Here is a 12,982-nt window from a genome sequence, read left to right as displayed (position 1 = left end):
TCATGACGGAGAGATACGGACGAAGGCACGTTCTTTACCTGGAGCTAATTTTGATTTATTTCCACGGTCGCGAGGAAGTCCGCGTTGATGTGGGTGGTTGGGAGGGGGTCGAAAACTCGGGCAATTTAAACTCGACGCGAATCTATTAGATTTCCCCGCGATCTCTCGCTTTCATAATATTCCGTTTTACACCGTCGCGATACAGCGATAATAATAGAGACAATGACGCGCGATAAAAGCGCGACTTAACGCTTTATGGAAACATGGCATATGGCGCGCTCTGCGGCCCTCGATAGCGCCGTTCAATTATGAAACCTAATCTGTCTCTTGTTTAAATAAGACGATTTTTATTGGCGAACCGATAGAGGAACATCGCGGAGCTTATTATTTTCGTACCATTATATTCCAGAGAGACGATGTTATTTTTGCACAAAATTCGAAGTGGATTTTTGTGCCCTGCCTCTCCTTTTATATGAACATTTTACGTAGAATTTAGTCAGTTTGAACCCCGATTGAGTACGCTTCGTAACAATTCGTAACGATTGAAAAATAATAATAATATTCGAAGTGGATTTTTGTGCCCTGCCTCTCCTTTTATATGAACATTTTACGTAGAATTTAGTCAGTTTGAACCCCGATTAAGTGCGCTTCGTAACAATTCGTAACGATTGAAAAATAATAATAATATTCTAGCCCTTATAGAGGCGCAACAAAAGCTACGTTTCCGCTTACCAGTTTGCAAAAAGCGCGAGGTCGGCGGAGTGTTAAGAATTATTAAATTAGAAAATGACGTACGAAAAGTGCTTAAACCGCTTTGATCCCTTAACAGTTCATTCCGAGTATGAACTCGCAATCTAAAATCCATTTGCATCGTTACGCGTCCGCTGTACGTACCGTACGTAGCGTCCATTCGTATCTTATAATTCGAGAAAAATGGCGTTTCCGCGGGCATAATCGGCGCGCAGTGTCGGCAACGCAGAACATAAATTCGTCGTTAAGAACTATAGCTCCCCGTCGTTCGGTTTTATCTCCTTTCTATGGAAAGTCATTACGCCGCTTTCTTCCTGACACTTTGCCCCCCCCACCCCCTCCAGTTCGTTCCCCTTTTTGATCCCGTTTAGGCCCAGACGCGCCTTCCTGTTTAGAGTGGAGTTATTACGGGGCCGGAATCGTCCAATAAAGTCGCGCGAATCGTCGTCGTTCGACGCGCGTGTCCGTGCCTCATTGTCGCGATCAACTGGCAATAAAGCTCTCCTGTTCTGTGATTAAATGGCGCCGATTAATCGACCGTAGGCACTAGGTCTTCGAGTGATCTGCGAATTGAAACGCTTAACGAATCCCGGTTTAGAGGTAATTTGCAAACCCCGTCGGAATCCCTCATTGGCTGCCCTCCATTCGTCGCCTGTGCGAGTCGAACGTTTAAAAAACGAGAACAAGGATTCTTGGTGAGTTAAAACCGTGAGACCCATTCAAAATCTCTCTTAACATCTCACCATTAGAACTAATCACTTTAAATCCTCAAATTCAAAATTTTGGTGCACTCCCCTCTCCATAACATAATAGTATAAAACAATAAAAATTGATAATAAATATATTCGTAAGACATTTCAATCACATTCGCGAATACGCAAGTGTCCAGAAACTCATGGTTTGGGGGTTGTACCTCCGTACTACGAATTGGGCCCACAAGCCTAACAGCTCGATTATTCTATTTAAACGCGCGCGATATTTTCATACGATTAACACCGAAAGCGTCACGCAACGACGAAAGGAAAGAAAATTAGATGACACTGATGGGGAGAGCAGAGGGCCCAAAGTGGCTAACTGTATGGTTATTCCATCATCTGCCGTGGAACACGATGACACGGATTACCGGCTGCGGGCAAAAGGCTGGGCTGCATGGCTAATAGAATGCAATCATCGGCGTGTAATGATTGGGGCACAATGCGGTCCGGGCCCCCCCGGAGGGAGGGGGGGCGCCCGTGTTATAAAACGACTTCTTCACCGACAGCCCCGACGCTCTGCTCGCCTTTTTCCGTCGCGCGTGACATCCCGTCGTCGTTAATAAAACCCGATGACGCGTGAAATTAGCCAGCATTTATCACCCCGATGACTCCCCTCCCCTGCTCAATTATCGGTTTATGTCCCGTAAAACGAGACGAAACGAAACGCGAAAGTCTGCGCAAATTAGGGAAACCTGGGACGTATTGGGCTCTTAGGCTCGCAGGTGATCGAACGGTTTCTCGGAGTTCGATGGGGAGTACGTCTCTTTCAAAGTCGACGATCAGTTTTGGGGGAAACGAATCTTGGTCCTCGGCGATTCTGCTACCGCGTGAAAATTGCTTAACCGTCGACTGTCCGCCAAACGTGGCCAAATGTGCGCTAAAAAGATACGAAGAAAATAATTTTATTGCAGTTTCGAGGGATTTCAATGATGAGGGGTAGTTTACCCCTTAATAAGGGTGATTATTACTTGGTCTTTTAAATTTTGAGGGGTAGCTGATACTCCTAACTAGGACATTTCAAAGTTAATTTTATAAAATATTGTAAAAATCTATGCGTTTGCGTCGAGTCGTTAAAAAAACACCAAACCTAGGTTAAAGTCTGGAGTCTAACTTGACCACAGTTTTAACACGGAAACGTTCGTTTATTACTAGTCACACACACGGGGTGAAACAGACAGTTTGCAGGCTCGTTTATTGATTTTCCCATAACGCACCGACCGGGATAGACTTTCATTAATATTGCCTTCGAAAGATCATCGCATTATCGTGCGCGAGCTTCACAGTCGTCACCCGTTTCGTTCCGCACGGTTGCTTCCTTCGGAACGGTCCCATTAAACCCGCTTCTGTGAACCCTGAAACGTCTCAATTCTTCCATTTTAATCTCCTAAGTAGTGTCGAGGCTACGCGGGCCTCTAATTGAAACCCTTTACAATCACTGAAACCGGTCGTAAATATAAATTAAGTGTCGCGCTATAGGCGTTGCAGTTTAATTATTTACGGTCTGCCTTTTACAGTCGCGCGACAGATAGGAACCATTGTCCTCGGACGTTCTTTGCAATCTCCAATGCCACCTCCGTTGCATGCAGCTTCAAATAAATCCAACGTAAACTATAGAATTTTCATTTAGAATTTGCAAAAATTACGTATATTGAATTCATGAAAAGTTTGGTTCGTGAAATTTGTAATATTTTGAGCCTTTATCAAGATCATTGATGACTCCCCCCCCCCCATGCTTTCTTGTTTTAAAATAATCAAAATTGAAAATGCCTTCAAACTGCAAAATTGCCTTTTTTTATTCTGTATTCAAAATGTGTATATACATAAAAATTCTGCTTCCGGTTCGAAGCCTGTATGAAAAATTAGATCTGATAGGACGGGGAGGGGGAGGGGGGGAGTCGAAGACAGGGAAGAATCGTACCCAGATGGGGCCAACAACAACGGAATATTCAGAGGGATCGAATGTGAATTTCGGAAATTTATATTCGGTCCGCGATTATGCGTCTCATGATCACGTCGTAGGCATTCGCCATCGAAACTTTGGAAAATCGTCCTCGGGTAGGACTCGGGAGAGACTTTTCCTCGAGCTCGACACCGATCCTATCTGATAATGCGTTTTCCCCGAAACTTCGAAACAAATACTTGGAAGAAGAAATAGAGGGTGACAATACATATGTATGCAGAACTGTGGGGCTATATACGGAGGGCAAGAAAGGGGGGGGGGGGGGTGTCCGTTTCACGAATCACGGGCCAACTTTTCCATCGTTTTTAAACTTCTGTATTTGATTTACCGAGGGAAACGTCGGACGTGATACCCACCGATCTCAACGAAATTTTGTGGGCTATCTTTGTAACAATCACGACTGCAATTTTAGATGGTCAGCCAAAGTTTTTGAAAATTATTCTAAAAGATTCTATTATACAATTGATAACAGCTATAGCCTAAAGGCGAGTGTCATGGAGTTCTAACATTTTGTCTCGGGGTTCGAATTCTATCGTAACAATCACATCTTTTTGTAAAATTATTGTCTCAAAACGTAGTACCAATTTTAGAAATGGACACGAGACACAAAGACAATGAAAAACGAATTGAAAAGGAGAGGTCGTTGAAGGGAAAATGGCGGAGACACCATGTTGGTGTTCTAAGGTTAAAACACCCGGGCAATAAATACAGGAAACCGCAGACCCCCAGAAAATTTAAATTCGCTACACGGTCTTGTTTGAAGAACGACTTCTACCAGTCGCCATTAAAAACGGATCAGCGTTGCTCCTAGGAGCCCGACCCCCGAAAAACACGGTGCCCCATTGAGGGTCCGCAGCGGAGAAACGGTGGAGGGCTTAGGTTCTCCAGCAACGTGACGTTCAGCTCCTCCAGGAGTCGACAAAAGGCATCCACCCGGGCCCAAAGAGAGCAACAAAATTCCGATCCTCGGAATAATAGGCTAATTACAATTACGGGCTGCTGCGGAGGGAGGACGGATTCGTCGGGCTACCTGCTATTCTGTGATTCGAGCGATTATACCGCTAAGCCGGAAATAGAGGGAGCTGAATGGATGATTGATAATGGCTCCCAGACGAGAAGTCCGGCCGTGAGGTTGCCTCGAGTCGAAATTCTCGCCTTCCTATTGGCCTTCGCAACCTACATCCTATTGTTTAGTCCCATATACCAACGATAAAATTAATTCTGTACACAGCCTGCATCTCAATACGCGGGGTCTACATTAGAGGCGGATCAAAGGCAATGAGAAATCCTCAACTTTAATCACGAAAATTACCAAGCTACCCCAGCTACAACATTTTATCAAATAGTAGCCTCGAGATAATCTCTATGTAACCTAAACATTATTACCACCAGTACATCTTCAACACTTATCATTAGATTTTATCGTCCAGGTTATCGATTCCCGACTACGGTGATAGCCACGGTAAAGCAGAATGCTCCAAGTTGATAAGAACCGTTTGATTCTAATAACACAATGGGTCACAATAAAACTTTAGCCACAAATAGTGAACTGAAAGATAACTTCGAATCATCCTCGTCTTTATTGCCGGTAACATCATAGATCCAACCGAGTACTTTGATTTTATTCAACCCACCCTACATTCTATATCAGCCTTCTCTATAGTCATCGTCGACATCCTCTGCGCGAACGTGTGTCCTAGTTGAACCGATCCACTTGATAAACCATAGAGGAACCGAAGGATAGAGACTCCGCTTATTTTAACGCGAATCCGGAGAGTGAGCGAAGTGACAAATGGCGAAGCCATCGGGAACGCGTTCCTACGCTAGGATCCATCGCGATGATCTGTCGTCTGGCCGTGGGTATCTCAGGTGACAAATGATAAGCGCATGCAAAGTGAGGTAAAAGCAGATTTTGAGTAGCGTAAACGTCGCCACCGGGCAACCAGATATCCGTCGTGTGAATGGACCCGACATAATGTTCGAAACCTATCCCCCCTTCTCCTCCCACAGCACCTAGGCCCCCCTCCCCCCACCCGTCTTCATCCTATGAACGATGACTGATAGACCGAAAAAGGACAGCGACTTAAGCCTGTTTGTCGGCCCTCACGAATCGGAGCAGCTGTGCCGTTTGGCACCGGAGGCCTTTTATAGGGCCCCAACAAAGCCGGGCCGTCGTATTTGGACAGTATTAGCGTTAAATTTGGTCAATGAAATAGTTTCACAGGACCCTCGGCGCGTTCTCGCCTCTGAAGGGTGTTCCAACGGGGAGCGCCTATCGGTCACTTCCAAAACGCGACGCCAGCAGGCCCTGAAAGTCGAAATTTTCGACTTCTTATCAACCTTGGTAATCTAGATTCTATCGTTTAGTCCGATGTACGGACTAAACTTGACTTCTTCGACCTTGTCGTTCGGTTAAATTTAATTCCAGCCTGTCCGGGGACTTCCCCTGCGAACGGGGAAGAATTACTGGCCTACTTTTGACCTGGATAACCTCCGACTGAGAAGGAGCGAATGAAGGACATGATGGCAATATATCTGAGCTCTGTAGCGAGAATTAGTGCTTTGCAGAACCTGAGGATGCAGAGAGTGGGTAGGTCTGGGTTAGATAGCCTCAAATTTGTTACGTGTGGTGTGTCTTAACAATGGTCACAAGTCGCTAGACTTTATTATACTCTCAAATCATTATCATTATGGTACAATTGTAGCTTAATTATCAAATTCTTTATTTAAAAAATGTTTAGGTCTGGTGGCAGACGACGATGATAAAATCCATTATAATTTCTCCCTTTCGTCCGTAAAAATTTGGCTAAAGTCAACAAAGAGAGGCACCGAGAGCATCCGAGCAAATAATCCGTCGCGACCATAGTCCCTTCCTTTTTCATCTACTCGTGAAATTTGATGGTAAATCACGTATTCGAGGGCCACCCTCGCGACGTCGAGAGCGAAAGATTTGAATTGTCCGGAATCACGTGCGCAACCCTCTTTATCCCCGTGTTACTACACACCCGCATTTGCATATTTCAGTCTGACTATCGCGGAATACTGTGTATTTCACTCTCGATCTCATTTTTACGTTTATAACCGGGGAAAATATATTCAAGTTGTTTCCTCTTACAGCAAATGGTCAAATTACACTACTCGACAAACAAAATATTTGTTTTCTCCTCCGAGAAAATCTCTGGCGTAACCTGGAAACCTTCGACGCCTTGAATCCGAACATGGCGACGAGATTTCTGCGCCTCGTCGATTTTTCGAGGCTCGTTGATTAGATTTACAAGGCAAACGATTCGTCGGGGTGAACAACAATGGCAAAACATTGTTTAAACTCGATCCGATCGAAGAATCGGATAAACAATTAGGCCGTGGTTTATTAACATTCACGGTGATGTAGCGATAAATTTCGCGAGGCGACTTGCCACGTGGTTTGGATCGATGCTTCGCGCCGTTTAAACGAACGACTGGATAGTATATTATGCAAATATTTAGCTATTAATGTTTTCTTTATGACACGCAAGTAATTTGTTTCGTAATTAGTATTTAGCGTAAGAGTTATTCGTTTGGTAATTACTGTACGAGCTTCACCGGAGTTCCGACGATCGCGATTCCCACAGTTTTGCCTGCCATTTTCATTAGTCTATCACTGCGCGTTAGAGGTTAATGTGATTGGTCGAATATCGGAATTTGCACGTGCTAAAGTTGCGACGGAAAAGTGTTGCGTTCCCGGCGCCTCCAACGTCCGATGTACCATATACTTTTTGCAACATTATCAACGGTTACGCGACCGACAAGTGTTCCCATTTAATTATTTCGAACCACTAATAATTATGGATATTTGTTACGCATGTCGTACATCTGTAGTATTTATTCGTAGAATTGTGCGTGTAACATTCATATTCATTCGATGCCCTTTATTGCCATTGTTCTTGCATCGGTTAATAATAAATAATTGGGGTGAATTTTTCTTCCTTATTTATGCAAATCTCTCGTACATTTGTGCCATTTATCATATGTAGCAAGGACGGTTCGAATCCGATGCAAAGATTGTCACTTGAAAGCGGGGACTAGTCGCTTTGAAGTAAAAGTGCTCGTATCTCGGACACAAACGGTTCCAAGACCTTTTCCCCGCGCACCGAGCTTACAGAATACATTTATAATGCGGGGGAAAGCCACGTTTACGAGTGGTCCACTCTATCGACAGCCACGAACCTTTTAAAAACGAATTCCGATGCGTGCCCCTGCAAATATCGGACCGTTTTCGAAGGTCTCGGTTCTCCGCGAGCTCCGGTGCGAACCCTGCCGCGGAAATCGTTCTAAATTCGTGAAGAAAAAACGGGATAAAAGAAACAGCATTGAAAGGATGCCCCGAGCCTAATTGTCCGTCTAGGCCCACGGCTCCTCCAGCGGGTGCAATAAGTGACGCTGGCGCGCGGGATAAAGATGAGGTCCGATGCATCAATGTCATCGCGTACAACATTGTTCCCGGACGCAACGACTTACCTCTAACGACGTATTTATGGCGTCAAGTTGCGGCTTAAATAATAACCGGTCGATGATGGATGATCGGGGTACGCGCGCAGAAAATCGACATCATTATTGTTGTCGGGGGTTTTGTAACTTCCATCGCGTACGGTTTTCTCGATCGCAACGGCCGCGTCGGTGCGCCACGGCTAACAGCAGATGCGTATAATCTCTCCGTATTTAACGATATCCTTCGATCGTGAGTCCGGGCCCAGGCCTGGGCTTTATCTCGCAAATCAGTTCTGGGAACGAGCGGCGTCATCGATTTTTCCGGGGGCGATTTCCCTCGAATCTGGGTCCGAGGAAGGCGACATCGCATGGAGCTACAGTCGATCACCCTGAAAAACGTCCATCGCTATCGCTTACGCGTTGGTCTCCGAAAAATGTTAGCCCAGGAACGGAGACCGAATAGTCGTGTACGATTTTGTAACAAGAACGATGGAATTTCGACTGCCATAGCCGCCATATTTCGTATTTACTTGGGATGAAAATTGCTTCGAAAGTTAAATCTACTAATTATAGTAGAACAATGATATGATAGTCTTTTCTGTACTGTATCAAGAACGAATTTATGTACGAGTCTATGTTGCACAAATCCGCACTATACAAAGTTTGCGTTGCGCAAATCCGTGCTATACAAGTCCATGCGATACAAGAGCCTACTGCACAAGGAAATTACGCTCGCTATACTATTTATTTTGTCGTATTATCTGAACGTTTTCTCTTATTATTACGTTTCATCGAATTTCCGCCGCTCGGTTCTAAATATAACGCCTGCTTGGAAATAGATTGCGATAATGGACTGTTTTCAAACGATTTTCAAACGCGACTTCTGTCAAGCCAGACAATTGAATAGCCAAACGAAAAGGGGCGATAAGATAAAACGTGATCCGACACGTATTAACTCGCAAATAATCTTCCATTTTACGAAGCATATCGCTACGAATAATTGCGTATCATCGAATATTGCGTACCTTAGAGTAACTCTCTAAAATTAATTTACGAACTTTAATGCAACCGTGTTTGGGTAGTTTTATCAAGGAAATTTATAACAAACACGGTTTAGGTTTTAATCGTGCTCTTAAGAATATTGTTTAAATTATCGAACAGCGTTGCCTCCGCGGCAGTTGCAGACGCACGTGTTGCAGTAAAAGTTATAAAACACATAATGAAAAGCGTTTTCCTGGTGCAAAATGTAATTTGCGCAAAATATTTACGCGGAGCGTATCGGTTTATTAGAGATAATACGCATTGCAGATAATATGGATCCTCCGTTTCATATTTAAATGGAACGATAAGCTGTAATTTATTCTTTTATTACGCGTAATAAAATAGTCGATGACGCTCGTGTGCAGCAACAGAAATTCAAAATCCACGCAACGCCGAAGATATTTCGCGTTGAAGGATGATAAACGGGCCATCGTTCTCTCGTCGTTTCACATTCGCGTTAGTCTAACTTGTTAGCGACGTTGCTAGAGTATTTCCATTACGAGCGTATGAAATAAAATATCTACAGTCTCAAATCGTTATTCTCAAAGTGAACAATTGCTCTTTGCATCAAAGGGTAAGGGTATTTGTTTTCTCAATTCATCCCATCAGATTATGGTTTTAATTTGTCTTTATTAATACCCAAATATAATCATAACCTAGTAGCATAACAGCAACTTAATCTTAATCCAATGCTGACTGAACCTTACTCAATTGGATTTGCTACGGTTCAATCTAAATCTACTGTAGGCCTAACTAATCTTATTTCAAATCTAATATGGACTTAATTCGGTCACATTTTAGCTCGTCATAGAGTCTAGGCCTACCACTGATCTAGTACAGACCTAATTGTCACTTAGTCCGTCCCAACCATAGTCTGGCCCAAGCTCAATCTAGTTCAAATCTAGTGTTATCGTCTCAAACCTAGTCAGGGTTTAACCTAACCTTCATAGAGAGTCTAAAACTATGACAAATTACCCAGAATCTCCAAGAGACTACCCGAAAAAAGAAATGGCTGCCGTATGAGTATCCCAAAAGGAGGGGCGAAAGTCGAACGAATGGAAAGACGTCTCAACGTCGACAAATTGCGGACACTCGGGGTACTTCTATTCTCTCCGCGCAGAGTGGCGAATAATTTCGATCGCGGATCGACTGTTGAGGAAGTGACGCCGACATTGTAACAGGGGATTCCACCTCTGCATCCTGTCCGCGTTATTCGAAGGAGGACAAACGATCTAGCGCGTTTTCAGTCGGCCCCCATAGAAAGGCCGTGCACCGACAATAGGTTAAAGCGTCAAATTAGGCGGTGCAGGTCAACTGCATGGGCGTCCCTTTGGCTCCGTGACTGTTGTCGGCTGAATCCTGGTCGAACGGGGGCCCCCGGATATAGGGTTGCCTCTATAATGCCATAATACAAATAAGTCAGTCAGTCAGTTGGTGCCCCGCCGCGTATACCCTACGGTCTATTATGGTTCTTGATCTCCGACCATTATGCGTCCACCTTTCTCCCTCGATTGTTGGCTGCAAAGTCATTCGAGGTAGCGCGAAGCACAGAGAGACTTCTGTCCCCCTTCGCGCTATGCCTCTGTCTCTGTCCCCCTTTCAGTCATTCTGATCTCCATCGTTTCGATGCTCCTTTTCGTAACTTCCCCGCCCCCTTGTAACCCTCGTCTCACCTACGCTTCTATGTCTCCAATCCTCTTTTCGCCACACCACAGACGTCTACCTTGTTCTGCTCCTTTGGATGAATGTCCTTCTCCTGAAGCTGTATCAGATTAGATTGGATTGCTGTCGGTGGCTAGGCATTAGACATCCTTCGGTGTGTTTGATGACGATGAATGGGGGATTCGTACGTTTCTCTTCACGGAGTAGCGACACCCAGTCACCACTACTAAATTTACATTAACATTTATGATTGCATCTAAACCTTTCACGACAGTTATCGGGTGAATTGATGGGCACTTGGTCCATTTGTCTTCTTTTTGGAGTAGCTCTTCCCTGGGTTTCAAGGTTATAGGTCATGAGAATGTGATCAGATCAGGACCAATATCAGGAGTGTTCTTGTATCTTGCTATCTTTGGACGCATATCCCTTTTTTTCAAATTAGATTGGTTTGCTGTTAGTGGTTAAACATTAGACATCTTAGAGATCGATGCTTCCTCCTTAGCTTCCATCTTTGTATATTTTGAGTTTGGGGAAAGTGTAAAGGAATATGAGGCCACAGTACAAAGGATGAAAGTATTCGAAAACGTTAATACAGCTTCATTACTATTTTATTGGTGGGAGCTAAACGTTTATGGCACCCCCTAAGGATATACACGATTGATGTCTGATCAGTGATCAGTGTTCCGTAAACCACGACGAATCGCCGGTGAAAAAAATGTGCAGCGTCACTCGAAGGGAACAGACGTAGGAGCAGGTCGTTAAACTTTCGTCAATGACGATATAGAAAGTCAATTACAGATGTTAGTCGAATAAACAAAGATAATTTTTTTGTTTAAAAAATACATTTACAAATTAAATCGACATCCACCCGTTTAATAAATAAACCACATTCGTGGTGTTAAAAAATAAGGGTGATTTTGTTGGCCCAATTAAACTTATTCCCCATCGCAAAGGCACCGCGCACGTTTCGTCTGCGGGCTAACTCAGTTTCGAACAATTATCCCCCCGGTAACGCGCGACTAATTTCAGCCAACGTTATTAAAAGCGGATTACACGATTCGAACTTCCAGACGTTGTTCGCACAGGCCTGTAATTCAATGCTTTTATTATCGTTACAACTAGCATACTTCTATTTATTGACTTCGGACGCGACTCTCGGGAGAAACGCATCCCCGAGTCCAAGCGACCGGTAGGGTGCAAAATGGAGTAACAATAAGCTCGTCCCCCCCTTCCTTTGATCGCGCACGACCCCTCGTCCCCCCTTTTTCGTCCTGTGCAAACAGATCGAAATATTTATTTGAAAAGCAAAGTCACGGTCGAAACGGAAACTAGTCCGAGCGAATCTCTAGCTTCACCGATTCTTCCAAGGGTGAACTTCAACTTGCTCTTTGATTTTTAAAAATATTTTATACAACGATGGTGTTATTCTTATTATTAGATATCGCAGAGGGAAAATGGAGCCCAATCATTCTTGGATAAAGAATATTCGCACTTGCCGGCGAGTTATGCTAACAGCTGGTCATCCCCAAGGGTCCTTTCCGCTTCATTTAGCATTGAACGAAGACAACTATGTGTCATCGTTGTCGCTAATTGAATATCGCACCCTTATGGGCTCCGTTTCGTTTCTGTAACAGCCACGTCTATAAGCTTTTAAGCAAAACTTCATCTCGTAGCGATCCAATCGCAGCAAGTTTGAAATTATAAATTTGCTTCCAACAGAATTAATAGTAACAATCGCTTCAATTAGTTAATTGAACAGGGAGGAGCTAAGATAAACTGGCGCGTGTACTTGGTACGTTAGCCATCGATTTTTGTTTCGTTTAAAACGTGCTCTATCGCGCGACTCGAGCTACGATAGAAGGGGTAAATAAAATAAATTATAGTCGTTTGTTCTTCTTCTTTCACTTAACGGTGGCCTCCCAAAAGAATTTCGATCCAAGTATTGTTCAAAATAGAGTCTTAAGCAAACGTGAGGAAGATTTAGTAAAGGCATTAATTTACACTTTGCAACGATTAGAAGCTGATCAATTTACGATCTGTTGCTCGTTGAATAAAAATAGACTGTACGATCGAGTAAACGTCACGGATAAATTGCAATAGGTTGGTCTTATTGGTTATCCATTGTTCCAGTAAAATTCTGTCGCGGATGCAAGGGATGCAATTCCGTGGGGACCTTCATTTATCTCGGTCGCGACTCGCTCGTGTAGATCGGGAATAAGTTGATCCCGGAAAAAAGAAAGAAAACGGGGCGCGATGTAACTGCTAGGCGAACGAGTGAACAGAATCGAGTCGAGTGAAGCGACGCGAGGGTAGGCCATAAACAAGTGCTTACCGCAATCTAATGCGT

This window comes from Colletes gigas, unplaced genomic scaffold (genome assembly GCF_013123115.1).
Source record: "Colletes gigas isolate AHSC1104 unplaced genomic scaffold, ASM1312311v1 Colletes_gigas_Sc00007, whole genome shotgun sequence".
Lineage (NCBI taxonomy): Eukaryota > Metazoa > Arthropoda > Insecta > Hymenoptera > Colletidae > Colletes > Colletes gigas.
Note: the sequence above shows the minus strand (reverse complement) of the source record.